At 44.8% G+C, this 27,777-nt stretch overlaps 9 non-coding genes and 1 pseudogene across 9 annotated transcripts; all 10 read right to left on the bottom strand.

Annotated features, from left to right (window-relative positions):
• Positions 1–688: 688 nt before the first annotated feature.
• On the bottom strand, positions 689–879 carry LOC130324265 (U2 spliceosomal RNA). Its single transcript, XR_008869306.1, has one exon. It is a non-coding gene; the product is annotated as a U2 spliceosomal RNA (small nuclear RNA).
• Positions 880–2,997: 2,118 nt separating this feature from the next.
• On the bottom strand, positions 2,998–3,188 carry LOC130324264 (U2 spliceosomal RNA). Its single transcript, XR_008869305.1, has one exon. It is a non-coding gene; the product is annotated as a U2 spliceosomal RNA (small nuclear RNA).
• Positions 3,189–5,292: 2,104 nt separating this feature from the next.
• On the bottom strand, positions 5,293–5,494 carry LOC130324269 (U2 spliceosomal RNA; annotated as a pseudogene).
• A 7,200-nt stretch (positions 5,495–12,694) lies between these two features.
• Positions 12,695–12,885, bottom strand: LOC130324262 (U2 spliceosomal RNA). Its single transcript, XR_008869304.1, has one exon. It is a non-coding gene; the product is annotated as a U2 spliceosomal RNA (small nuclear RNA).
• Positions 12,886–14,996: 2,111 nt separating this feature from the next.
• LOC130324261 (U2 spliceosomal RNA) lies at positions 14,997–15,187 on the bottom strand. Its single transcript, XR_008869303.1, has one exon. It is a non-coding gene; the product is annotated as a U2 spliceosomal RNA (small nuclear RNA).
• A 2,112-nt stretch (positions 15,188–17,299) lies between these two features.
• On the bottom strand, positions 17,300–17,490 carry LOC130324273 (U2 spliceosomal RNA). The gene has a single exon (XR_008869313.1). It is a non-coding gene; the product is annotated as a U2 spliceosomal RNA (small nuclear RNA).
• A 2,118-nt stretch (positions 17,491–19,608) lies between these two features.
• On the bottom strand, positions 19,609–19,799 carry LOC130324272 (U2 spliceosomal RNA). Its single transcript, XR_008869312.1, has one exon. It is a non-coding gene; the product is annotated as a U2 spliceosomal RNA (small nuclear RNA).
• Positions 19,800–21,908: 2,109 nt separating this feature from the next.
• LOC130324271 (U2 spliceosomal RNA) lies at positions 21,909–22,099 on the bottom strand. The gene has a single exon (XR_008869311.1). It is a non-coding gene; the product is annotated as a U2 spliceosomal RNA (small nuclear RNA).
• A 2,111-nt stretch (positions 22,100–24,210) lies between these two features.
• Positions 24,211–24,401, bottom strand: LOC130324270 (U2 spliceosomal RNA). Its single transcript, XR_008869310.1, has one exon. It is a non-coding gene; the product is annotated as a U2 spliceosomal RNA (small nuclear RNA).
• A 2,110-nt stretch (positions 24,402–26,511) lies between these two features.
• LOC130324260 (U2 spliceosomal RNA) lies at positions 26,512–26,702 on the bottom strand. The gene has a single exon (XR_008869302.1). It is a non-coding gene; the product is annotated as a U2 spliceosomal RNA (small nuclear RNA).
• Positions 26,703–27,777: the final 1,075 nt, after the last annotated feature.

Below are 27,777 nucleotides of genomic sequence, written 5' to 3'. Positions count from 1 at the left end.
CAGGTAGGTGCACAATAGCATAGCCTAACCCTCTGTACTTTGGTCTATATTGATGCGGGACATAGACAGCCAGCTGATGACCAATCCATTAGTGCAATGGATGGCTGGAAGCATTTGTCTTTGCCTTTGCAATACCACAGAAGCAATGCATGGTCAATGTACAGCAATGACACACCTGTGTGAACAGCCAGGAGACCCCCCCCCCCCCCCCCATGTTATGTTACATAGTTACATAGTTAGTACGGTCGAAAAAAGACATATGTCCATCAAGTTCAACCAGGGAATTAAGGGGTAGGGGTGTGGCGCGATATTGGGGAAGGGATGAGATTTTATATTTCTTCATAAGCATTAATCTTATTTTGTCAATTAGGAACATTCAGCACCCACCCGCTATCAAGGCAGCTGCCTATCATGTCATGCCCTACCTGCACAGGTGTGCTGGCTACTCAAATGATCCAATTAAGGAGGCCATTTAGTCAGCAGCAGCAGAAGTCCTGTGCCTGGACGCTCCAACAGCGGCCAGACACAAGCAGAAGCAGAAGCAGCAGAAGCAGCAGCAGCAGCACCACCTTTTGTTTTTTGGCTGCAGAAGCAGCAGCAGCAAGGCCCACAGGGCTGGCTAGCTGGCTAGCCAGCAAGCAAGCAGGTAGCAATGAAAGTAGGAATCTTTCTTTTTAACCCTGTAAGGGGGTGGTGCACTGTACCCGAAGATACTGCCATATCGGGTCAATGCATAGGGCGACGGAAGCAAGCTTCGAAATCAGCCCCCGTTCTCAAAAATCCATTTAATATATGGTCCCCAGATAGGGGACGTATCAGATATTAAACTGATAAGAACAGATACTACACTTGATCTTAGCCAAAAGGCCGAGAAGCGATAACCGTGAAAGGGGCGGGCCCAACAAGGTCCCCTTCATGGGCACTATCACTGCTTGCTGTCAGGGAGGCTGCCAGACAATTTTCCATGCACACTCTGGGCTGGGGGGCAGTCAACCACCAGTACACACAGCAGAACCTAAACCCATACCATTATTGCTAAGCAGCAAGACAGGGGCCCATTGCACTCCCACGGGGCCTTTTTAAATGCAATCCATAACCCGGATTTGCCAGGAACCCTTCTTACTCCTCCTACTTGCATGTGACACTGGGCTTAGGATCTGCATAGGAAACACACACACAAGCACACACCTACCTTTGTTGCCTGCAGATGCCTCCTTGGCTGTCCCCAAACGGTATCAAACCAACACCCACGGGAAGCTGTAAGCATAGAGGACATGCCTGCACCCCATTGGACTTACCTGTGTGGGTTAAATCCGGGTTATTTGACAACCTATGGCGGTGATGGTTCTGCTCAGGCAGAGCAGTGCTGATGCTCCTCATAAAGCTGTCGCTGCTGTGAAGGTTCTAGGTGACATCACAAATCCCTATGGTTACATACACAACAAAGCTGGGTTGTTGTTGTTTACACTCTGCAAGGCCTGTGGAAGTGAGTGACATCATAGCACTGTAGTTCTGAGGGTTCTAGATGGATGCAACAATCTCCTGTTGCTTCTATGAAGGCCGTAATAGACGACATCACCAAACAGCTCCATAGTCACATACACAGCAAAGGAGAGATGTTGTTTACACCTAGTGATGTCAGTGGTATTGAGTGACATCATAGCACAGTGCTAAGGCTCCTGGGCCTGGACACAGCAGCGGCTGCAATATCTCAACGGAGAATACGTTTATATATATGTGTGTGTGTGCGCGTATATATATATATATATATATATATATATATATATATATATATATATATATATATTTCTCCGCCGAAATCACTTTTAAACCCATTTCCACCTTTTTTTCCCTTCTCTTCCTCTTACTTTTTTTTCACGTTTTTTTACGTTTTTCTCCTTTTCGCCTCTTTTCTGGGCGTATTATTCTTCTTTTTCTTCTTTTTTTTCGTCTAATGCATACCCCATCAGTGCAGCAATGCTTATTCAATACCGCCAGCAGATGGAGACACTGGGGGATAATTTTCTAAGGATTTATACTGATTTTTCCTGTCTGAATTTGTCGCACAGAAAGTTGCAGGCCAAATATGTGCGACATTTCTGCGACTTTAGCTTCTAGAGCATTTTTACAACATTATACATAGGTGCTGAATACATAAAAAGCGACTGTTCAGCGACAGACAAGTCGCATCGGCTGAAAGTAGGCCAGAATGTCAGTCCATGTTGGAGCAGGTTTAGATACAGTCTAAAGCATAGATCTCAAAGTCTGTGCACAGAATTTAGCAAGGGCCTCGCACCTTCTGATGCATCAGGTAGGTGCACAATAGCATAGCCTAACCCTCTGTACTTTGGTCTATATTGATGCGGGACATAGACAGCCAGCTGATGACCAATCCATTAGTGCAATGGATGGCTGGAAGCATTTGTCTTTGCCTTTGCAATACCACAGAAGCAATGCATGGTCAATGTACAGCAATGACACACCTGTGTGAACAGCCAGGAGACCCCCCCCCCCCCCCCCCATGTTATGTTACATAGTTACATAGTTAGTACGGTCGAAAAAAGACATATGTCCATCAAGTTCAACCAGGGAATTAAGGGGTAGGGGTGTGGCGCGATATTGGGGAAGGGATGAGATTTTATATTTCTTCATAAGCATTAATCTTATTTTGTCAATTAGGAACATTCAGCACCCACCCGCTATCAAGGCAGCTGCCTATCATGTCATGCCCTACCTGCACAGGTGTGCTGGCTACTCAAATGATCCAATTAAGGAGGCCATTTAGTCAGCAGCAGCAGAAGTCCTGTGCCTGGACGCTCCAACAGCGGCCAGACACAAGCAGAAGCAGAAGCAGCAGAAGCAGCAGCAGCAGCACCACCTTTTGTTTTTTGGCTGCAGAAGCAGCAGCAGCAAGGCCCACAGGGCTGGCTAGCTGGCTAGCCAGCAAGCAAGCAGGTAGCAATGAAAGTAGGAATCTTTCTTTTTAACCCTGTAAGGGGGTGGTGCACTGTACCCGAAGATACTGCCATATCGGGTCAATGCATAGGGCGACGGAAGCAAGCTTCGAAATCAGCCCCCGTTCTCAAAAATCCATTTAATATATGGTCCCCAGATAGGGGACGTATCAGATATTAAACTGATAAGAACAGATACTACACTTGATCTTAGCCAAAAGGCCGAGAAGCGATAACCGTGAAAGGGGCGGGCCCAACAAGGTCCCCTTCATGGGCACTATCACTGCTTGCTGTCAGGGAGGCTGCCAGACAATTTTCCATGCACACTCTGGGCTGGGGGGCAGTCAACCACCAGTACACACAGCAGAACCTAAACCCATACCATTATTGCTAAGCAGCAAGACAGGGGCCCATTGCACTCCCACGGGGCCTTTTTAAATGCAATCCATAACCCGGATTTGCCAGGAACCCTTCTTACTCCTCCTACTTGCATGTGACACTGGGCTTAGGATCTGCATAGGAAACACACACACAAGCACACACCTACCTTTGTTGCCTGCAGATGCCTCCTTGGCTGTCCCCAAACGGTATCAAACCAACACCCACGGGAAGCTGTAAGCATAGAGGACATGCCTGCACCCCATTGGACTTACCTGTGTGGGTTAAATCCGGGTTATTTGACAACCTATGGCGGTGATGGTTCTGCTCAGGCAGAGCAGTGCTGATGCTCCTCATAAAGCTGTCGCTGCTGTGAAGGTTCTAGGTGACATCACAAATCCCTATGGTTACATACACAACAAAGCTGGGTTGTTGTTGTTTACACTCTGCAAGGCCTGTGGAAGTGAGTGACATCATAGCACTGTAGTTCTGAGGGTTCTAGATGGATGCAACAATCTCCTGTTGCTTCTATGAAGGCCGTAATAGACGACATCACCAAACAGCTCCATAGTCACATACACAGCAAAGGAGAGATGTTGTTTACACCTAGTGATGTCAGTGGTATTGAGTGACATCATAGCACAGTGCTAAGGCTCCTGGGCCTGGACACAGCAGCGGCTGCAATATCTCAACGGAGAATACGTTTATATATATGTGTGTGTGTGCGCGTATATATATATATATATATATATATATATATATATATATTTCTCCGCCGAAATCACTTTTAAACCCATTTCCACCTTTTTTTCCCTTCTCTTCCTCTTACTTTTTTTTCACGTTTTTTTACGTTTTTCTCCTTTTCGCCTCTTTTCTGGGCGTATTATTCTTCTTTTTCTTCTTTTTTTTCGTCTAATGCATACCCCATCAGTGCAGCAATGCTTATTCAATACCGCCAGCAGATGGAGACACTGGGGGATAATTTTCTAAGGATTTATACTGATTTTTCCTGTCTGAATTTGTCGCACAGAAAGTTGCAGGCCAAATATGTGCGACATTTCTGCGACTTTAGCTTCTAGAGCATTTTTACAACATTATACATAGGTGCTGAATACATAAAAAGCGACTGTTCAGCGACAGACAAGTCGCATCGGCTGAAAGTAGGCCAGAATGTCAGTCCATGTTGGAGCAGGTTTAGATACAGTCTAAAGCATAGATCTCAAAGTCTGTGCACAGAATTTAGCAAGGGCCTCGCACCTTCTGATGCATCAGGTAGGTGCACAATAGCATAGCCTAACCCTCTGTACTTTGGTCTATATTGATGCGGGACATAGACAGCCAGCTGATGACCAATCCATTAGTGCAATGGATGGCTGGAAGCATTTGTCTTTGCCTTTGCAATACCACAGAAGCAATGCATGGTCAATGTACAGCAATGACACACCTGTGTGAACAGCCAGGAGACCCCCCCCCCCCCCCCCCCCATGTTATGTTACATAGTTACATAGTTAGTACGGTCGAAAAAAGACATATGTCCATCAAGTTCAACCAGGGAATTAAGGGGTAGGGGTGTGGCGCGATATTGGGGAAGGGATGAGATTTTATATTTCTTCATAAGCATTAATCTTATTTTGTCAATTAGGAACATTCAGCACCCACCCGCTATCAAGGCAGCTGCCTATCATGTCATGCCCTACCTGCACAGGTGTGCTGGCTACTCAAATGATCCAATTAAGGAGGCCATTTAGTCAGCAGCAGCAGAAGTCCTGTGCCTGGACGCTCCAACAGCGGCCAGACACAAGCAGAAGCAGAAGCAGCAGAAGCAGCAGCAGCAGCACCACCTTTTGTTTTTTGGCTGCAGAAGCAGCAGCAGCAAGGCCCACAGGGCTGGCTAGCTGGCTAGCCAGCAAGCAAGCAGGTAGCAATGAAAGTAGGAATCTTTCTTTTTAACCCTGTAAGGGGGTGGTGCACTGTACCCGAAGATACTGCCATATCGGGTCAATGCATAGGGCGACGGAAGCAAGCTTCGAAATCAGCCCCCGTTCTCAAAAATCCATTTAATATATGGTCCCCAGATAGGGGACGTATCAGATATTAAACTGATAAGAACAGATTTTTTTTTTTTTTTTTTTTTTTTTTTTTTTTCCTCAGTTACAGACTATTGTTTGGACGATCATCAGGTCACCTACCAAGACTCGTCACTTAAAACAATATCTGAAAAAACATCATACGGAAAAAACTAACTAAGGGAACCGAGTGCCAAGAAAAAGTGACCAAACAACAAAACAAAAAAACATGTCAAAAACAATCACAGAAATTGGTCAAAAACTTACAGCTTTCTCCTTTACGTACTTCTTATAAATTCTTCCATCGTGTATGCATCCAGATTTTCTCCGCTTCTTCTTCACCAATTCTCTTTTTGTCCAGTAGAAAGATAGTAAAAATCCTTCCTAAAAACAATCTTTTCAATTCCCTCGGAGAAATAACAACATTTTTAAAAACAAGCAAATTGCGTGAGTCCCATAAAACCTCTTTAAAAACTGAAAAAAGAATCCAATTAGTACGTGTATCTTCCTTTTTACTAAGATCTTGACCAATAAAAACTTTCTCAAAAGAAAAACTATTATATCCAGTGAGTTGGATTAAAAACCTCTTTAAAAACATAAAAAATTCTTTTGCATAAAAACAGTCCCAATAAAGGTGCACTAAGTCTTCTCTACCTCCACAACCCTCTCTTGGGCATCTGTCACTTATTCTCAAACCTCTTCCATTTAAAAAAGATCGGGTTGGGAGGCAGCCATGAAAGGACATCCAACTAACGTCTTTTTGTCTATTTGATAGTCCAATAACTTTAAAAAACTTCCAAATCTTCACAGACTGAGCATTAGTGCAGAATGGTACTTCATATAATCTCTCATTTTTCCTTATTTCTTGTTCTATTTTCTTTTTATCAGGTTCACCTAAAGAGCTCAAACCAAATTGATCATTGAAAGACCTGAGGAGCACATAGAAGGTAGGTATCACATGTGCTATGGGTCTCCTCAAATCCCTCTCACACCAGCCCCATTTGGAAAACAACCATCCTGCAAGGTATTTACTCATGTCTGCCGCCCTATTATTGCACTGTATCAATTTAAAAATTAAAAGAAAATAGTGCACCTTTAAAAACAGATCAATGTTTGGAAAGTTATATCCGCCCAAATTCATACTCTTCATCACTTCTTCTCTTCTCATTTTCTCCATCTTAGACCCCCAGAAGAACACAAAAAGCTTCCTTGTAACTCTCCTAGTCCATAACTTCCCTGGAGGAAGCACCATAGCCGTATACAAGAGAAGCGGTAGGATTACAGACTTAATGATAAGAACTTTCCCTTTAAGTGACAAGTTCCTTAACCTCCAGAAGGATAGCTTCTTCTCAATTTTACTGTCCAAAGTCTCATAACTTTTCTTTCCTTTGAGGTCTTTGTCAAATATCACTCCTAGCACTTCAATGTCTTCTTTTTCCTTAACACCATCCACTACTATATTCTCTTGGTTCCCAAAATTGCATAATTGGCACTTCCCCCAGTTCACATTCATCCCAGCCACACAACAAAAAATCCTCACATGCAAATTTACTCTGTTGAGATCTGCTTGGGATGTACATGTAAAAACCACATCGTCCATATAACTTAAGACCTTTAACTTACTACCATCACTACCTGGAATAAAAATACCACTCACACATTTATCTTTCTGCACATTCTTCAACAGGCCCTCTATAACGCATATAAACAGAATTGGGGAGAGTGGGCATCCCTGTCTGACTCCAGACAAGACATTAAAAGCAGGCCCCACATGCCCATTTACTAAAATCTGACTTGTCACCCCATGATAAAAACTCATAATAACAGATAATAACTTTTCTGGAATACCTAAGTGTTTCAAAGCAATGAACATAAAATCATGTGCAACCTTATCATAAGCCTTTTCGAAATCTATGGACTCAACAAACAGTGCATTCTTGTTAAAGTTACTGTAATAAATAGAGTCTCTTAAAAGCAATAAATTATCTGTTATTTTTCTTTTCGGTACTGCACAAACTTGGTATTCTCCTACAAGGTGGTCCACTACATCACTCAGTCTATTAGCCACAATCTTAGCAATTATCTTGTAGTCACAATTTAATAAAGTTATAGGTCTCCAATTTTTAAGATCTCTGCCATCACCTTTTTTATGAATTAATGTTATGACCCCTTTCTTCATAGATTCAGCTAAAACACCTGAGTTAAAAACATATTGCACCACCCGTGTAAACTCTTTACTTAAAATATTCCAGAACGCGGAATAAAACTCAGCGGGGAGACCATCACAGCCTGGTGTCTTCCCTTTGGCCATCTTATCCAGGGCCTGCTTGATCTCCCCTTCACTAACATCATCAATTAAAAAATCTACTTTTTCAACAGGAACATTATTCTCCAAAATATTACAATAATCATTCATCTCCGTCTCACTGGCTCTGCTCTTATTACTAAAGAGTGTCTCATAAAATCTGCCAATCTCCTTCACCATCTCCTCTCCAAAAACTTCCCCCGTAGGGGTAAAAACAGATTTAAAAACACCTTTAGCATTAAAACATTTTTTAAAGAAATACCGTGTACACTGCTCATTTTCTTCTAGGTGCTGCACTTTAGACTTATATACAATATTCCTTCCCTTTTCCAACAACCTTTTTTTCATCTCCCCCTTCACCTTAACAATCTCATCCTCCACCTCCACACCAACACGTTTAAACTTATAGAGAGTCTCTAACCGGGATACAAGCCTTTCATCACTCCTCCTCTTCTCTTGTGCTCTCTTTATGCAAAACATCTTAAAGAAATTAGAAAACTCTCCTTTAGCCCATTCCCACCACACTAAGACATTACTAAAATCAGGTTGTTTAGAAACACAGGATAAAAACACATGATTAAAACCAGCCATTACTTCCTCATCTTCCAATAGACTTACATTTAATTTCCAGAGCCCCCTCCCAAAATGAAGGGACTCTGTGACACTTATCTCAGCCGACACCATCTTGTGGTCTGAGAAAGTTGACATCATTTGATTGCACCGGACCACCTTAATCCCATCAGAGACCAGGATGTAATCGATCCGGGATTTACAGCGGCCACTATCTGATATGTACGTATATCTTTCATCAGTGCTAACCATCAGTCCAACATCAGTAAAATGCAAGTCTTGAATAATTTGATTTAAAACATTGGAAGTAATATCAGTTCTAACCTCAGCAGAGCTCTCACGATCATTGACGGATCTAATGCAGTTAAAATCGCCAACAATAATAGTATCTTCACGACCAGGGATAAAAAACTTAAGGGACTCTAAAAAAGACAAACGTGCTTGTTTTTCTGCTGGAGCATACACATTAAAAATTCTCATCCTCTGGCCCAAAACCTCAAAAATTAAAACCATACAACGACCAGGTACTAAAATTTGGCAATTTAAAACTTTAATGTCCCTGTTTCGCAATAAAATCCCCACACCTTCATTTTTGTTTTCTGCACATGTGGACCAGAAGGACTGCCCACACTTCCACTCATTTGCATAAGGTGCTGACTTTATTGCACACTCCTGTAAACATATCACATCACTTCTAACATTCTCAAGAATATCAAAAATTGCAGCTCTCCTAATTTCAGACTCAATACTTCTTACATTAATAGTTGTTACAACCAAAGTCATAATAACTAGGAAAAGAAAACCAAATGCTTTAAAATCCATCTTAACTTAGAAATTAACATTTTGGCCTTCAACTTTCCTATGTAAACTTGCAAAACAATCAGGCGACCCTATGTTAGAGTCCCTGTCTATTTCATTATCACTACCAAGAACAAGGGCTTCCTGATCCTCAGACCAGCTCCCTGTCTTACACCTTTTATTCACAACCTGCACATCCTCATCTTCCTCCTCCTCTTCTTCCTTACTGCGAGAAACTCTCTGACCAGGTGTTAGAGATCTCTGAGATGACCCAACAACTTCCATTCCCTCCTCCTCCCCCACAATTGGGTTTGGACATTCAATATCATCCATAGCCTCTTCACTAGAAAGAACATCACCATACACTGTCTCAATTTTCTCCACCACTTTCACTTTTTTTGCTTTTTTCTTTTTCACCAAGGTAAATTCACCTCCCACACCTGTCTCCTCACCAGTCACAGCAGTGGAAACACCCTCCTCCCCTGACCTCTCCTGAGTGCTAATGTGCTCCACTATCACAGAACTTTCCTCAGCCACCTGTGCCACATTAACACTCACACTCACACTCTCACCAACTCCAGGAACAAACCTCCCTCCCCCTTTTTCTCTTTGTTCTCCTCTATTCCCAGCTGCATCAGCATAACTTCTCTTCTTTTTATACCACATATCACAGCCTCTTGCCAAATGTTCCTCACTTCCACAGATATCACATGTCTTCTTCTCTGTACAGATACTTGCTTCATGACCAGTTTTCCCACAATTTCTGCAACATTCTCCTTTCTCAGGGCAATAATCCTGCACATGGCCATAGGCATGGCACTTTCTACAATATTGCAACTGGCCTTCATAAAAGCAGAAACCTCTCTCTCCTCCGATAGAAAACACCTGTGGTATGCTCTTCCTTCCATCTTGCATTCCTTCATCTTTTTTAAATTTTACAATAAACTTTCTCTTACAATTAAAGTACCCAAACTTGTTCTTAAGTCTTCCTATAAATTTCACTTCCTCGCAATACCGGAACAAAAAGTTTGTAACCATTTCATCAGAAACCTTAGGATTATACATGTGGACAATTACTACCTTTGTTGTATTCATAAATAACGGTTCCACTTTAATCTTCTTCATTATAGCAGGCTCACTTTTCCTCTTCATTTCTTCAAGATCCATATAGACTCTCTGGCAAATCTCAGAACCACAAAAAGTAATATCATAAATTCCTTGCCTAGGAAAATCCTGTATAGCCAATACATTCCATACCTGTAGGTAATCAAGCTTGCGAAGAATCTCCAAAACGATTTGGTCAAGTCCGATCGTCCCCCGGTGCTCGCCAGGAACGTAGATCCGCACCGTGTCCTCAAGTCCACGCGCCTTCTCGCTCATTTTTGCAGGTAAAACCCACGATCGCAGCTCAGCAACAATCCAGGGCCCCCCGTAAAGAGGGCCCCGATCACCACTCCTTTCAACCCAAACCACGCACAGAAATCCACACGTGATCTTAGCCAAAAGGCCGAGAAGCGATAACCGTGAAAGGGGCGGGCCCAACAAGGTCCCCTTCATGGGCACTATCACTGCTTGCTGTCAGGGAGGCTGCCAGACAATTTTCCATGCACACTCTGGGCTGGGGGGCAGTCAACCACCAGTACACACAGCAGAACCTAAACCCATACCATTATTGCTAAGCAGCAAGACAGGGGCCCATTGCACTCCCACGGGGCCTTTTTAAATGCAATCCATAACCCGGATTTGCCAGGAACCCTTCTTACTCCTCCTACTTGCATGTGACACTGGGCTTAGGATCTGCATAGGAAACACACACACAAGCACACACCTACCTTTGTTGCCTGCAGATGCCTCCTTGGCTGTCCCCAAACGGTATCAAACCAACACCCACGGGAAGCTGTAAGCATAGAGGACATGCCTGCACCCCATTGGACTTACCTGTGTGGGTTAAATCCGGGTTATTTGACAACCTATGGCGGTGATGGTTCTGCTCAGGCAGAGCAGTGCTGATGCTCCTCATAAAGCTGTCGCTGCTGTGAAGGTTCTAGGTGACATCACAAATCCCTATGGTTACATACACAACAAAGCTGGGTTGTTGTTGTTTACACTCTGCAAGGCCTGTGGAAGTGAGTGACATCATAGCACTGTAGTTCTGAGGGTTCTAGATGGATGCAACAATCTCCTGTTGCTTCTATGAAGGCCGTAATAGACGACATCACCAAACAGCTCCATAGTCACATACACAGCAAAGGAGAGATGTTGTTTACACCTAGTGATGTCAGTGGTATTGAGTGACATCATAGCACAGTGCTAAGGCTCCTGGGCCTGGACACAGCAGCGGCTGCAATATCTCAACGGAGAATACGTTTATATATATGTGTGTGTGTGCGCGTATATATATATATATATATATATATATATATATATATATATATTCTCCGCCGAAATCACTTTTAAACCCATTTCCACCTTTTTTTCCCTTCTCTTCCTCTTACTTTTTTTTCACGTTTTTTTACGTTTTTCTCCTTTTCGCCTCTTTTCTGGGCGTATTATTCTTCTTTTTCTTCTTTTTTTTCGTCTAATGCATACCCCATCAGTGCAGCAATGCTTATTCAATACCGCCAGCAGATGGAGACACTGGGGGATAATTTTCTAAGGATTTATACTGATTTTTCCTGTCTGAATTTGTCGCACAGAAAGTTGCAGGCCAAATATGTGCGACATTTCTGCGACTTTAGCTTCTAGAGCATTTTTACAACATTATACATAGGTGCTGAATACATAAAAAGCGACTGTTCAGCGACAGACAAGTCGCATCGGCTGAAAGTAGGCCAGAATGTCAGTCCATGTTGGAGCAGGTTTAGATACAGTCTAAAGCATAGATCTCAAAGTCTGTGCACAGAATTTAGCAAGGGCCTCGCACCTTCTGATGCATCAGGTAGGTGCACAATAGCATAGCCTAACCCTCTGTACTTTGGTCTATATTGATGCGGGACATAGACAGCCAGCTGATGACCAATCCATTAGTGCAATGGATGGCTGGAAGCATTTGTCTTTGCCTTTGCAATACCACAGAAGCAATGCATGGTCAATGTACAGCAATGACACACCTGTGTGAACAGCCAGGAGACCCCCCCCCCCCCCCCCATGTTATGTTACATAGTTACATAGTTAGTACGGTCGAAAAAAGACATATGTCCATCAAGTTCAACCAGGGAATTAAGGGGTAGGGGTGTGGCGCGATATTGGGGAAGGGATGAGATTTTATATTTCTTCATAAGCATTAATCTTATTTTGTCAATTAGGAACATTCAGCACCCACCCGCTATCAAGGCAGCTGCCTATCATGTCATGCCCTACCTGCACAGGTGTGCTGGCTACTCAAATGATCCAATTAAGGAGGCCATTTAGTCAGCAGCAGCAGAAGTCCTGTGCCTGGACGCTCCAACAGCGGCCAGACACAAGCAGAAGCAGAAGCAGCAGAAGCAGCAGCAGCAGCACCACCTTTTGTTTTTTGGCTGCAGAAGCAGCAGCAGCAAGGCCCACAGGGCTGGCTAGCTGGCTAGCCAGCAAGCAAGCAGGTAGCAATGAAAGTAGGAATCTTTCTTTTTAACCCTGTAAGGGGGTGGTGCACTGTACCCGAAGATACTGCCATATCGGGTCAATGCATAGGGCGACGGAAGCAAGCTTCGAAATCAGCCCCCGTTCTCAAAAATCCATTTAATATATGGTCCCCAGATAGGGGACGTATCAGATATTAAACTGATAAGAACAGATACTACACTTGATCTTAGCCAAAAGGCCGAGAAGCGATAACCGTGAAAGGGGCGGGCCCAACAAGGTCCCCTTCATGGGCACTATCACTGCTTGCTGTCAGGGAGGCTGCCAGACAATTTTCCATGCACACTCTGGGCTGGGGGGCAGTCAACCACCAGTACACACAGCAGAACCTAAACCCATACCATTATTGCTAAGCAGCAAGACAGGGGCCCATTGCACTCCCACAGGGCCTTTTTAAATGCAATCCATAACCCGGATTTGCCAGGAACCCTTCTTACTCCTCCTACTTGCATGTGACACTGGGCTTAGGATCTGCATAGGAAACACACACACAAGCACACACCTACCTTTGTTGCCTGCAGATGCCTCCTTGGCTGTCCCCAAACGGTATCAAACCAACACCCACGGGAAGCTGTAAGCATAGAGGACATGCCTGCACCCCATTGGACTTACCTGTGTGGGTTAAATCCGGGTTATTTGACAACCTATGGCGGTGATGGTTCTGCTCAGGCAGAGCAGTGCTGATGCTCCTCATAAAGCTGTCGCTGCTGTGAAGGTTCTAGGTGACATCACAAATCCCTATGGTTACATACACAACAAAGCTGGGTTGTTGTTGTTTACACTCTGCAAGGCCTGTGGAAGTGAGTGACATCATAGCACTGTAGTTCTGAGGGTTCTAGATGGATGCAACAATCTCCTGTTGCTTCTATGAAGGCCGTAATAGACGACATCACCAAACAGCTCCATAGTCACATACACAGCAAAGGAGAGATGTTGTTTACACCTAGTGATGTCAGTGGTATTGAGTGACATCATAGCACAGTGCTAAGGCTCCTGGGCCTGGACACAGCAGCGGCTGCAATATCTCAACGGAGAATACGTTTATATATATGTGTGTGTGTGCGCGTATATATATATATATATATATATATATATATATATATATATATATATATTTCTCCGCCGAAATCACTTTTAAACCCATTTCCACCTTTTTTTCCCTTCTCTTCCTCTTACTTTTTTTTCACGTTTTTTTACGTTTTTCTCCTTTTCGCCTCTTTTCTGGGCGTATTATTCTTCTTTTTCTTCTTTTTTTTCGTCTAATGCATACCCCATCAGTGCAGCAATGCTTATTCAATACCGCCAGCAGATGGAGACACTGGGGGATAATTTTCTAAGGATTTATACTGATTTTTCCTGTCTGAATTTGTCGCACAGAAAGTTGCAGGCCAAATATGTGCGACATTTCTGCGACTTTAGCTTCTAGAGCATTTTTACAACATTATACATAGGTGCTGAATACATAAAAAGCGACTGTTCAGCGACAGACAAGTCGCATCGGCTGAAAGTAGGCCAGAATGTCAGTCCATGTTGGAGCAGGTTTAGATACAGTCTAAAGCATAGATCTCAAAGTCTGTGCACAGAATTTAGCAAGGGCCTCGCACCTTCTGATGCATCAGGTAGGTGCACAATAGCATAGCCTAACCCTCTGTACTTTGGTCTATATTGATGCGGGACATAGACAGCCAGCTGATGACCAATCCATTAGTGCAATGGATGGCTGGAAGCATTTGTCTTTGCCTTTGCAATACCACAGAAGCAATGCATGGTCAATGTACAGCAATGACACACCTGTGTGAACAGCCAGGAGACCCCCCCCCCCCCCCCCATGTTATGTTACATAGTTACATAGTTAGTACGGTCGAAAAAAGACATATGTCCATCAAGTTCAACCAGGGAATTAAGGGGTAGGGGTGTGGCGCGATATTGGGGAAGGGATGAGATTTTATATTTCTTCATAAGCATTAATCTTATTTTGTCAATTAGGAACATTCAGCACCCACCCGCTATCAAGGCAGCTGCCTATCATGTCATGCCCTACCTGCACAGGTGTGCTGGCTACTCAAATGATCCAATTAAGGAGGCCATTTAGTCAGCAGCAGCAGAAGTCCTGTGCCTGGACGCTCCAACAGCGGCCAGACACAAGCAGAAGCAGAAGCAGCAGAAGCAGCAGCAGCAGCACCACCTTTTGTTTTTTGGCTGCAGAAGCAGCAGCAGCAAGGCCCACAGGGCTGGCTAGCTGGCTAGCCAGCAAGCAAGCAGGTAGCAATGAAAGTAGGAATCTTTCTTTTTAACCCTGTAAGGGGGTGGTGCACTGTACCCGAAGATACTGCCATATCGGGTCAATGCATAGGGCGACGGAAGCAAGCTTCGAAATCAGCCCCCGTTCTCAAAAATCCATTTAATATATGGTCCCCAGATAGGGGACGTATCAGATATTAAACTGATAAGAACAGATACTACACTTGATCTTAGCCAAAAGGCCGAGAAGCGATAACCGTGAAAGGGGCGGGCCCAACAAGGTCCCCTTCATGGGCACTATCACTGCTTGCTGTCAGGGAGGCTGCCAGACAATTTTCCATGCACACTCTGGGCTGGGGGGCAGTCAACCACCAGTACACACAGCAGAACCTAAACCCATACCATTATTGCTAAGCAGCAAGACAGGGGCCCATTGCACTCCCACGGGGCCTTTTTAAATGCAATCCATAACCCGGATTTGCCAGGAACCCTTCTTACTCCTCCTACTTGCATGTGACACTGGGCTTAGGATCTGCATAGGAAACACACACACAAGCACACACCTACCTTTGTTGCCTGCAGATGCCTCCTTGGCTGTCCCCAAACGGTATCAAACCAACACCCACGGGAAGCTGTAAGCATAGAGGACATGCCTGCACCCCATTGGACTTACCTGTGTGGGTTAAATCCGGGTTATTTGACAACCTATGGCGGTGATGGTTCTGCTCAGGCAGAGCAGTGCTGATGCTCCTCATAAAGCTGTCGCTGCTGTGAAGGTTCTAGGTGACATCACAAATCCCTATGGTTACATACACAACAAAGCTGGGTTGTTGTTGTTTACACTCTGCAAGGCCTGTGGAAGTGAGTGACATCATAGCACTGTAGTTCTGAGGGTTCTAGATGGATGCAACAATCTCCTGTTGCTTCTATGAAGGCCGTAATAGACGACATCACCAAACAGCTCCATAGTCACATACACAGCAAAGGAGAGATGTTGTTTACACCTAGTGATGTCAGTGGTATTGAGTGACATCATAGCACAGTGCTAAGGCTCCTGGGCCTGGACACAGCAGCGGCTGCAATATCTCAACGGAGAATACGTTTATATATATGTGTGTGTGTGCGCGTATATATATATATATATATATATATATATATATATATATATATATATATTTCTCCGCCGAAATCACTTTTAAACCCATTTCCACCTTTTTTTCCCTTCTCTTCCTCTTACTTTTTTTTCACGTTTTTTTACGTTTTTCTCCTTTTCGCCTCTTTTCTGGGCGTATTATTCTTCTTTTTCTTCTTTTTTTTCGTCTAATGCATACCCCATCAGTGCAGCAATGCTTATTCAATACCGCCAGCAGATGGAGACACTGGGGGATAATTTTCTAAGGATTTATACTGATTTTTCCTGTCTGAATTTGTCGCACAGAAAGTTGCAGGCCAAATATGTGCGACATTTCTGCGACTTTAGCTTCTAGAGCATTTTTACAACATTATACATAGGTGCTGAATACATAAAAAGCGACTGTTCAGCGACAGACAAGTCGCATCGGCTGAAAGTAGGCCAGAATGTCAGTCCATGTTGGAGCAGGTTTAGATACAGTCTAAAGCATAGATCTCAAAGTCTGTGCACAGAATTTAGCAAGGGCCTCGCACCTTCTGATGCATCAGGTAGGTGCACAATAGCATAGCCTAACCCTCTGTACTTTGGTCTATATTGATGCGGGACATAGACAGCCAGCTGATGACCAATCCATTAGTGCAATGGATGGCTGGAAGCATTTGTCTTTGCCTTTGCAATACCACAGAAGCAATGCATGGTCAATGTACAGCAATGACACACCTGTGTGAACAGCCAGGAGACCCCCCCCCCCCCCCCCCATGTTATGTTACATAGTTACATAGTTAGTACGGTCGAAAAAAGACATATGTCCATCAAGTTCAACCAGGGAATTAAGGGGTAGGGGTGTGGCGCGATATTGGGGAAGGGATGAGATTTTATATTTCTTCATAAGCATTAATCTTATTTTGTCAATTAGGAACATTCAGCACCCACCCGCTATCAAGGCAGCTGCCTATCATGTCATGCCCTACCTGCACAGGTGTGCTGGCTACTCAAATGATCCAATTAAGGAGGCCATTTAGTCAGCAGCAGCAGAAGTCCTGTGCCTGGACGCTCCAACAGCGGCCAGACACAAGCAGAAGCAGAAGCAGCAGAAGCAGCAGCAGCAGCACCACCTTTTGTTTTTTGGCTGCAGAAGCAGCAGCAGCAAGGCCCACAGGGCTGGCTAGCTGGCTAGCCAGCAAGCAAGCAGGTAGCAATGAAAGTAGGAATCTTTCTTTTTAACCCTGTAAGGGGGTGGTGCACTGTACCCGAAGATACTGCCATATCGGGTCAATGCATAGGGCGACGGAAGCAAGCTTCGAAATCAGCCCCCGTTCTCAAAAATCCATTTAATATATGGTCCCCAGATAGGGGACGTATCAGATATTAAACTGATAAGAACAGATACTACACTTGATCTTAGCCAAAAGGCCGAGAAGCGATAACCGTGAAAGGGGCGGGCCCAACAAGGTCCCCTTCATGGGCACTATCACTGCTTGCTGTCAGGGAGGCTGCCAGACAATTTTCCATGCACACTCTGGGCTGGGGGGCAGTCAACCACCAGTACACACAGCAGAACCTAAACCCATACCATTATTGCTAAGCAGCAAGACAGGGGCCCATTGCACTCCCACGGGGCCTTTTTAAATGCAATCCATAACCCGGATTTGCCAGGAACCCTTCTTACTCCTCCTACTTGCATGTGACACTGGGCTTAGGATCTGCATAGGAAACACACACACAAGCACACACCTACCTTTGTTGCCTGCAGATGCCTCCTTGGCTGTCCCCAAACGGTATCAAACCAACACCCACGGGAAGCTGTAAGCATAGAGGACATGCCTGCACCCCATTGGACTTACCTGTGTGGGTTAAATCCGGGTTATTTGACAACCTATGGCGGTGATGGTTCTGCTCAGGCAGAGCAGTGCTGATGCTCCTCATAAAGCTGTCGCTGCTGTGAAGGTTCTAGGTGACATCACAAATCCCTATGGTTACATACACAACAAAGCTGGGTTGTTGTTGTTTACACTCTGCAAGGCCTGTGGAAGTGAGTGACATCATAGCACTGTAGTTCTGAGGGTTGTAGATGGATGCAACAATCTCCTGTTGCTTCTATGAAGGCCGTAATAGACGACATCACCAAACAGCTCCATAGTCACATACACAGCAAAGGAGAGATGTTGTTTACACCTAGTGATGTCAGTGGTATTGAGTGACATCATAGCACAGTGCTAAGGCTCCTGGGCCTGGACACAGCAGCGGCTGCAATATCTCAACGGAGAATACGTTTATATATATGTGTGTGTGTGCGCGTATATATATATATATATATATATATATATATATATATATATATATATATATATATTTCTCCGCCGAAATCACTTTTAAACCCATTTCCACCTTTTTTTCCCTTCTCTTCCTCTTACTTTTTTTTCACGTTTTTTTACGTTTTTCTCCTTTTCGCCTCTTTTCTGGGCGTATTATTCTTCTTTTTCTTCTTTTTTTTCGTCTAATGCATACCCCATCAGTGCAGCAATGCTTATTCAATACCGCCAGCAGATGGAGACACTGGGGGATAATTTTCTAAGGATTTATACTGATTTTTCCTGTCTGAATTTGTCGCACAGAAAGTTGCAGGCCAAATATGTGCGACATTTCTGCGACTTTAGCTTCTAGAGCATTTTTACAACATTATACATAGGTGCTGAATACATAAAAAGCGACTGTTCAGCGACAGACAAGTCGCATCGGCTGAAAGTAGGCCAGAATGTCAGTCCATGTTGGAGCAGGTTTAGATACAGTCTAAAGCATAGATCTCAAAGTCTGTGCACAGAATTTAGCAAGGGCCTCGCACCTTCTGATGCATCAGGTAGGTGCACAATAGCATAGCCTAACCCTCTGTACTTTGGTCTATATTGATGCGGGACATAGACAGCCAGCTGATGACCAATCCATTAGTGCAATGGATGGCTGGAAGCATTTGTCTTTGCCTTTGCAATACCACAGAAGCAATGCATGGTCAATGTACAGCAATGACACACCTGTGTGAACAGCCAGGAGACCCCCCCCCCCCCCCCCCATGTTATGTTACATAGTTACATAGTTAGTACGGTCGAAAAAAGACATATGTCCATCAAGTTCAACCAGGGAATTAAGGGGTAGGGGTGTGGCGCGATATTGGGGAAGGGATGAGATTTTATATTTCTTCATAAGCATTAATCTTATTTTGTCAATTAGGAACATTCAGCACCCACCCGCTATCAAGGCAGCTGCCTATCATGTCATGCCCTACCTGCACAGGTGTGCTGGCTACTCAAATGATCCAATTAAGGAGGCCATTTAGTCAGCAGCAGCAGAAGTCCTGTGCCTGGACGCTCCAACAGCGGCCAGACACAAGCAGAAGCAGAAGCAGCAGAAGCAGCAGCAGCAGCACCACCTTTTGTTTTTTGGCTGCAGAAGCAGCAGCAGCAAGGCCCACAGGGCTGGCTAGCTGGCTAGCCAGCAAGCAAGCAGGTAGCAATGAAAGTAGGAATCTTTCTTTTTAACCCTGTAAGGGGGTGGTGCACTGTACCCGAAGATACTGCCATATCGGGTCAATGCATAGGGCGACGGAAGCAAGCTTCGAAATCAGCCCCCGTTCTCAAAAATCCATTTAATATATGGTCCCCAGATAGGGGACGTATCAGATATTAAACTGATAAGAACAGATACTACACTTGATCTTAGCCAAAAGGCCGAGAAGCGATAACCGTGAAAGGGGCGGGCCCAACAAGGTCCCCTTCATGGGCACTATCACTGCTTGCTGTCAGGGAGGCTGCCAGACAATTTTCCATGCACACTCTGGGCTGGGGGGCAGTCAACCACCAGTACACACAGCAGAACCTAAACCCATACCATTATTGCTAAGCAGCAAGACAGGGGCCCATTGCACTCCCACGGGGCCTTTTTAAATGCAATCCATAACCCGGATTTGCCAGGAACCCTTCTTACTCCTCCTACTTGCATGTGACACTGGGCTTAGGATCTGCATAGGAAACACACACACAAGCACACACCTACCTTTGTTGCCTGCAGATGCCTCCTTGGCTGTCCCCAAACGGTATCAAACCAACACCCACGGGAAGCTGTAAGCATAGAGGACATGCCTGCACCCCATTGGACTTACCTGTGTGGGTTAAATCCGGGTTATTTGACAACCTATGGCGGTGATGGTTCTGCTCAGGCAGAGCAGTGCTGATGCTCCTCATAAAGCTGTCGCTGCTGTGAAGGTTCTAGGTGACATCACAAATCCCTATGGTTACATACACAACAAAGCTGGGTTGTTGTTGTTTACACTCTGCAAGGCCTGTGGAAGTGAGTGACATCATAGCACTGTAGTTCTGAGGGTTCTAGATGGATGCAACAATCTCCTGTTGCTTCTATGAAGGCCGTAATAGACGACATCACCAAACAGCTCCATAGTCACATACACAGCAAAGGAGAGATGTTGTTTACACCTAGTGATGTCAGTGGTATTGAGTGACATCATAGCACAGTGCTAAGGCTCCTGGGCCTGGACACAGCAGCGGCTGCAATATCTCAACGGAGAATACGTTTATATATATGTGTGTGTGTGCGCGTATATATATATATATATATATATATATATATATATATATATATATATTTCTCCGCCGAAATCACTTTTAAACCCATTTCCACCTTTTTTTCCCTTCTCTTCCTCTTACTTTTTTTTCACGTTTTTTTACGTTTTTCTCCTTTTCGCCTCTTTTCTGGGCGTATTATTCTTCTTTTTCTTCTTTTTTTTCGTCTAATGCATACCCCATCAGTGCAGCAATGCTTATTCAATACCGCCAGCAGATGGAGACACTGGGGATAATTTTCTAAGGATTTATACTGATTTTTCCTGTCTGAATTTGTCGCACAGAAAGTTGCAGGCCAAATATGTGCGACATTTCTGCGACTTTAGCTTCTAGAGCATTTTTACAACATTATACATAGGTGCTGAATACATAAAAAGCGACTGTTCAGCGACAGACAAGTCGCATCGGCTGAAAGTAGGCCAGAATGTCAGTCCATGTTGGAGCAGGTTTAGATACAGTCTAAAGCATAGATCTCAAAGTCTGTGCACAGAATTTAGCAAGGGCCTCGCACCTTCTGATGCATCAGGTAGGTGCACAATAGCATAGCCTAACCCTCTGTACTTTGGTCTATATTGATGCGGGACATAGACAGCCAGCTGATGACCAATCCATTAGTGCAATGGATGGCTGGAAGCATTTGTCTTTGCCTTTGCAATACCACAGAAGCAATGCATGGTCAATGTACAGCAATGACACACCTGTGTGAACAGCCAGGAGACCCCCCCCCCCCCCCCCCATGTTATGTTACATAGTTACATAGTTAGTACGGTCGAAAAAAGACATATGTCCATCAAGTTCAACCAGGGAATTAAGGGGTAGGGGTGTGGCGCGATATTGGGGAAGGGATGAGATTTTATATTTCTTCATAAGCATTAATCTTATTTTGTCAATTAGGAACATTCAGCACCCACCCGCTATCAAGGCAGCTGCCTATCATGTCATGCCCTACCTGCACAGGTGTGCTGGCTACTCAAATGATCCAATTAAGGAGGCCATTTAGTCAGCAGCAGCAGAAGTCCTGTGCCTGGACGCTCCAACAGCGGCCAGACACAAGCAGAAGCAGAAGCAGCAGAAGCAGCAGCAGCAGCACCACCTTTTGTTTTTTGGCTGCAGAAGCAGCAGCAGCAAGGCCCACAGGGCTGGCTAGCTGGCTAGCCAGCAAGCAAGCAGGTAGCAATGAAAGTAGGAATCTTTCTTTTTAACCCTGTAAGGGGGTGGTGCACTGTACCCGAAGATACTGCCATATCGGGTCAATGCATAGGGCGACGGAAGCAAGCTTCGAAATCAGCCCCCGTTCTCAAAAATCCATTTAATATATGGTCCCCAGATAGGGGACGTATCAGATATTAAACTGATAAGAACAGATACTACACTTGATCTTAGCCAAAAGGCCGAGAAGCGATAACCGTGAAAGGGGCGGGCCCAACAAGGTCCCCTTCATGGGCACTATCACTGCTTGCTGTCAGGGAGGCTGCCAGACAATTTTCCATGCACACTCTGGGCTGGGGGGCAGTCAACCACCAGTACACACAGCAGAACCTAAACCCATACCATTATTGCTAAGCAGCAAGACAGGGGCCCATTGCACTCCCACGGGGCCTTTTTAAATGCAATCCATAACCCGGATTTGCCAGGAACCCTTCTTACTCCTCCTACTTGCATGTGACACTGGGCTTAGGATCTGCATAGGAAACACACACACAAGCACACACCTACCTTTGTTGCCTGCAGATGCCTCCTTGGCTGTCCCCAAACGGTATCAAACCAACACCCACGGGAAGCTGTAAGCATAGAGGACATGCCTGCACCCCATTGGACTTACCTGTGTGGGTTAAATCCGGGTTATTTGACAACCTATGGCGGTGATGGTTCTGCTCAGGCAGAGCAGTGCTGATGCTCCTCATAAAGCTGTCGCTGCTGTGAAGGTTCTAGGTGACATCACAAATCCCTATGGTTACATACACAACAAAGCTGGGTTGTTGTTGTTTACACTCTGCAAGGCCTGTGGAAGTGAGTGACATCATAGCACTGTAGTTCTGAGGGTTCTAGATGGATGCAACAATCTCCTGTTGCTTCTATGAAGGCCGTAATAGACGACATCACCAAACAGCTCCATAGTCACATACACAGCAAAGGAGAGATGTTGTTTACACCTAGTGATGTCAGTGGTATTGAGTGACATCATAGCACAGTGCTAAGGCTCCTGGGCCTGGACACAGCAGCGGCTGCAATATCTCAACGGAGAATACGTTTATATATATGTGTGTGTGTGCGCGTATATATATATATATATATATATATATATATATATATATATATATATATTTCTCCGCCGAAATCACTTTTAAACCCATTTCCACCTTTTTTTCCCTTCTCTTCCTCTTACTTTTTTTTCACGTTTTTTTACGTTTTTCTCCTTTTCGCCTCTTTTCTGGGCGTATTATTCTTCTTTTTCTTCTTTTTTTTCGTCTAATGCATACCCCATCAGTGCAGCAATGCTTATTCAATACCGCCAGCAGATGGAGACACTGGGGGATAATTTTCTAAGGATTTATACTGATTTTTCCTGTCTGAATTTGTCGCACAGAAAGTTGCAGGCCAAATATGTGCGACATTTCTGCGACTTTAGCTTCTAGAGCATTTTTACAACATTATACATAGGTGCTGAATACATAAAAAGCGACTGTTCAGCGACAGACAAGTCGCATCGGCTGAAAGTAGGCCAGAATGTCAGTCCATGTTGGAGCAGGTTTAGATACAGTCTAAAGCATAGATCTCAAAGTCTGTGCACAGAATTTAGCAAGGGCCTCGCACCTTCTGATGCATCAGGTAGGTGCACAATAGCATAGCCTAACCCTCTGTACTTTGGTCTATATTGATGCGGGACATAGACAGCCAGCTGATGACCAATCCATTAGTGCAATGGATGGCTGGAAGCATTTGTCTTTGCCTTTGCAATACCACAGAAGCAATGCATGGTCAATGTACAGCAATGACACACCTGTGTGAACAGCCAGGAGACCCCCCCCCCCCCCCCCATGTTATGTTACATAGTTACATAGTTAGTACGGTCGAAAAAAGACATATGTCCATCAAGTTCAACCAGGGAATTAAGGGGTAGGGGTGTGGCGCGATATTGGGGAAGGGATGAGATTTTATATTTCTTCATAAGCATTAATCTTATTTTGTCAATTAGGAACATTCAGCACCCACCCGCTATCAAGGCAGCTGCCTATCATGTCATGCCCTACCTGCACAGGTGTGCTGGCTACTCAAATGATCCAATTAAGGAGGCCATTTAGTCAGCAGCAGCAGAAGTCCTGTGCCTGGACGCTCCAACAGCGGCCAGACACAAGCAGAAGCAGAAGCAGCAGAAGCAGCAGCAGCAGCACCACCTTTTGTTTTTTGGCTGCAGAAGCAGCAGCAGCAAGGCCCACAGGGCTGGCTAGCTGGCTAGCCAGCAAGCAAGCAGGTAGCAATGAAAGTAGGAATCTTTCTTTTTAACCCTGTAAGGGGGTGGTGCACTGTACCCGAAGATACTGCCATATCGGGTCAATGCATAGGGCGACGGAAGCAAGCTTCGAAATCAGCCCCCGTTCTCAAAAATCCATTTAATATATGGTCCCCAGATAGGGGACGTATCAGATATTAAACTGATAAGAACAGATACTACACTTGATCTTAGCCAAAAGGCCGAGAAGCGATAACCGTGAAAGGGGCGGGCCCAACAAGGTCCCCTTCATGGGCACTATCACTGCTTGCTGTCAGGGAGGCTGCCAGACAATTTTCCATGCACACTCTGGGCTGGGGGGCAGTCAACCACCAGTACACACAGCAGAACCTAAACCCATACCATTATTGCTAAGCAGCAAGACAGGGGCCCATTGCACTCCCACGGGGCCTTTTTAAATGCAATCCATAACCCGGATTTGCCAGGAACCCTTCTTACTCCTCCTACTTGCATGTGACACTGGGCTTAGGATCTGCATAGGAAACACACACACAAGCACACACCTACCTTTGTTGCCTGCAGATGCCTCCTTGGCTGTCCCCAAACGGTATCAAACCAACACCCACGGGAAGCTGTAAGCATAGAGGACATGCCTGCACCCCATTGGACTTACCTGTGTGGGTTAAATCCGGGTTATTTGACAACCTATGGCGGTGATGGTTCTGCTCAGGCAGAGCAGTGCTGATGCTCCTCATAAAGCTGTCGCTGCTGTGAAGGTTCTAGGTGACATCACAAATCCCTATGGTTACATACACAACAAAGCTGGGTTGTTGTTGTTTACACTCTGCAAGGCCTGTGGAAGTGAGTGACATCATAGCACTGTAGTTCTGAGGGTTCTAGATGGATGCAACAATCTCCTGTTGCTTCTATGAAGGCCGTAATAGACGACATCACCAAACAGCTCCATAGTCACATACACAGCAAAGGAGAGATGTTGTTTACACCTAGTGATGTCAGTGGTATTGAGTGACATCATAGCACAGTGCTAAGGCTCCTGGGCCTGGACACAGCAGCGGCTGCAATATCTCAACGGAGAATACGTTTATATATATGTGTGTGTGTGCGCGTATATATATATATATATATATATATATATATATATATATATATATATATTTCTCCGCCGAAATCACTTTTAAACCCATTTCCACCTTTTTTTCCCTTCTCTTCCTCTTACTTTTTTTTCACGTTTTTTTACGTTTTTCTCCTTTTCGCCTCTTTTCTGGGCGTATTATTCTTCTTTTTCTTCTTTTTTTTCGTCTAATGCATACCCCATCAGTGCAGCAATGCTTATTCAATACCGCCAGCAGATGGAGACACTGGGGGATAATTTTCTAAGGATTTATACTGATTTTTCCTGTCTGAATTTGTCGCACAGAAAGTTGCAGGCCAAATATGTGCGACATTTCTGCGACTTTAGCTTCTAGAGCATTTTTACAACATTATACATAGGTGCTGAATACATAAAAAGCGACTGTTCAGCGACAGACAAGTCGCATCGGCTGAAAGTAGGCCAGAATGTCAGTCCATGTTGGAGCAGGTTTAGATACAGTCTAAAGCATAGATCTCAAAGTCTGTGCACAGAATTTAGCAAGGGCCTCGCACCTTCTGATGCATCAGGTAGGTGCACAATAGCATAGCCTAACCCTCTGTACTTTGGTCTATATTGATGCGGGACATAGACAGCCAGCTGATGACCAATCCATTAGTGCAATGGATGGCTGGAAGCATTTGTCTTTGCCTTTGCAATACCACAGAAGCAATGCATGGTCAATGTACAGCAATGACACACCTGTGTGAACAGCCAGGAGACCCCCCCCCCCCCCCATGTTATGTTACATAGTTACATAGTTAGTACGGTCGAAAAAAGACATATGTCCATCAAGTTCAACCAGGGAATTAAGGGGTAGGGGTGTGGCGCGATATTGGGGAAGGGATGAGATTTTATATTTCTTCATAAGCATTAATCTTATTTTGTCAATTAGGAACATTCAGCACCCAACCCGCTATCAAGGCAGCTGCCTATCATGTCATGCCCTACCTGCACAGGTGTGCTGGCTACTCAAATGATCCAATTAAGGAGGCCATTTAGTCAGCAGCAGCAGAAGTCCTGTGCCTGGACGCTCCAACAGCGGCCAGACACAAGCAGAAGCAGAAGCAGCAGAAGCAGCAGCAGCAGCACCACCTTTTGTTTTTTGGCTGCAGAAGCAGCAGCAGCAAGGCCCACAGGGCTGGCTAGCTGGCTAGCCAGCAAGCAAGCAGGTAGCAATGAAAGTAGGAATCTTTCTTTTTAACCCTGTAAGGGGGTGGTGCACTGTACCCGAAGATACTGCCATATCGGGTCAATGCATAGGGCGACGGAAGCAAGCTTCGAAATCAGCCCCCGTTCTCAAAAATCCATTTAATATATGGTCCCCAGATAGGGGACGTATCAGATATTAAACTGATAAGAACAGATACTACACTTGATCTTAGCCAAAAGGCCGAGAAGCGATAACCGTGAAAGGGGCGGGCCCAACAAGGTCCCCTTCATGGGCACTATCACTGCTTGCTGTCAGGGAGGCTGCCAGACAATTTTCCATGCACACTCTGGGCTGGGGGGCAGTCAACCACCAGTACACACAGCAGAACCTAAACCCATACCATTATTGCTAAGCAGCAAGACAGGGGCCCATTGCACTCCCACGGGGCCTTTTTAAATGCAATCCATAACCCGGATTTGCCAGGAACCCTTCTTACTCCTCCTACTTGCATGTGACACTGGGCTTAGGATCTGCATAGGAAACACACACACAAGCACACACCTACCTTTGTTGCCTGCAGATGCCTCCTTGGCTGTCCCCAAACGGTATCAAACCAACACCCACGGGAAGCTGTAAGCATAGAGGACATGCCTGCACCCCATTGGACTTACCTGTGTGGGTTAAATCCGGGTTATTTGACAACCTATGGCGGTGATGGTTCTGCTCAGGCAGAGCAGTGCTGATGCTCCTCATAAAGCTGTCGCTGCTGTGAAGGTTCTAGGTGACATCACAAATCCCTATGGTTACATACACAACAAAGCTGGGTTGTTGTTGTTTACACTCTGCAAGGCCTGTGGAAGTGAGTGACATCATAGCACTGTAGTTCTGAGGGTTCTAGATGGATGCAACAATCTCCTGTTGCTTCTATGAAGGCCGTAATAGACGACATCACCAAACAGCTCCATAGTCACATACACAGCAAAGGAGAGATGTTGTTTACACCTAGTGATGTCAGTGGTATTGAGTGACATCATAGCACAGTGCTAAGGCTCCTGGGCCTGGACACAGCAGCGGCTGCAATATCTCAACGGAGAATACGTTTATATATATGTGTGTGTGTGCGCGTATATATATATATATATATATATATATATATATATATATATATATTTCTCCGCCGAAATCACTTTTAAACCCATTTCCACCTTTTTTTCCCTTCTCTTCCTCTTACTTTTTTTTCACGTTTTTTTACGTTTTTCTCCTTTTCGCCTCTTTTCTGGGCGTATTATTCTTCTTTTTCTTCTTTTTTTTCGTCTAATGCATACCC

The sequence above is a fragment of the Hyla sarda genome, unplaced genomic scaffold, assembly GCF_029499605.1.
Source record: "Hyla sarda isolate aHylSar1 unplaced genomic scaffold, aHylSar1.hap1 scaffold_2616, whole genome shotgun sequence".
Taxonomy (NCBI): Eukaryota; Metazoa; Chordata; class Amphibia; order Anura; family Hylidae; genus Hyla; species Hyla sarda.
This window is presented reverse-complemented; position numbering and strand designations above follow the sequence as displayed.